We start from the raw sequence: 1,629 nt of genomic DNA, 5'->3' as shown, positions 1-1,629 counted from the left end.
ACACACGCACACCACAATCAGTCTTAGCAGCCTTTGAGTGTAAAGTGCACGGCTCTCCTCTAAAGAGAGCCGTTTATTTCAGACCTGTGACACAGAAGCCACAGCGGCAGGCTCACGTCTCCACATCCCTTGAAACGCAGCGCAGCCGCCAAACAGCTCCCCGGCGCTCCACATGCCACTTTCAATTAGTTCCACAAAGAGTCTTCCGCCAGCGAGAGGAAGATGGGAGCTCATTACTGAATTCCTCTCTAACGCTGGCTTTGAAATATAGATCAGGAGGCTATGTCTGTCTGTCTGTCTGTCTGTCTGCCGGGGGCCCCGCCTGCCTGCGCCCGCTCTCTCAGACCGGGGGCCGCGCGAGCTAGCGAGCAGTCCGGAGCAGACGAGCACAGAGTGTCATCTCGTGGATTAGCCACTCCTCGGGTTGAGCAGCCCCCCAACAGCTTAAATTCTCTCCATCGCACCGTTAGCTCGCTGGCTGCCTATCCCCGCCTTCTCTCGCTCCAGCCCCCCACTCATCCCTCCATCTTGGTTTCCCCCCCACTAAACAGACTCCCCGAAGACTCGGCTCTCAGCACTAAAACCCACAGATGGGAACGCACGAATAATTTGATGAGAGCGAAAGAGAGAGGGAGCGGGCGGAGTGCGCATATCGTATCGCACGGTGCTACTATTACAGTGAACGTCGACAGGGAGGCAGGTGCTGATAAGGCAACGTGAATTGATTCATTTATTCTAATGAGGCTAAAGCTTAGCACAGGTGCGATGGGGGGGGGTTAAAGTATGGAAATGATCCACTATATAGACATGGGAGATGGTTAAGGTTACGTTTATCAGATTAAACTCCCCGAGGCACTGGGTTATATCAAATATGACATGCGAGATAGGAAAGAAATGAATTTTCATCATCGCCATTTTTTAAACGGTGATGCAGCCTACACAGTAATGGTGCCGCCATAAATAAAATGGCAGCTGTGTTCGGTTAATGGTCCCCCCGCAGCACAACATGATCGCGAGGATCTAGCTGCTGACTTTTTAACTGATGCTATAATTTACCATACAGTCATGCTGCAGTATCACGCTCAAAACAGCCGCATGCATGTCCAGTACGCGTGCAGCTGCCTGCCTCTGCATGTCCAGTATGTAGCTGCCTGCCTCTGCATGTCCAGGATGTAGCTGCCTGCCTCTGCATGTCCAGTATGTAGCTGCCTGCCCCTGCATGTCCAGTATGTAGCTGCCTGCCTCTGCATGTCCAGTATGTAGCTGCCTGCCTCTGCATGTCCAGTATGTAGCTGCCTGCCTCTGCATGTCCAGGATGTAGCTGCCTGCCTCTGCATGTCCAGGATGTAGCTGCCTGCCTCTGCATGTCCAGGATGTAGCTGCCTGCCTCTGCATGTCCAGTATGTAGCTGCCTGCCTCTGCATGTCCAGTATGTAGCTGCCTGCCTCTGCATGTCCAGGATGTAGCTGCCTGCCCCTGCATGTCCAGGATGTAGCTGCCTGCCTCTGCATGTCCAGGATGTAGCTGCCTGCCTCTGCACGTGTGGTCAGACATCTTCATCCACGGCATGTTTATACCTTCAATTAGTAACTTCCATTAGCAGCATCCTCAGTGGAACGCCAGCAGCCC

The sequence above is a fragment of the Poromitra crassiceps genome (assembly GCF_964638095.1).
Source record: "Poromitra crassiceps genome assembly, chromosome: 18".
NCBI classification, from domain to species: Eukaryota; Metazoa; Chordata; class Actinopteri; order Beryciformes; family Melamphaidae; genus Poromitra; species Poromitra crassiceps.
Note: the sequence above shows the minus strand (reverse complement) of the source record.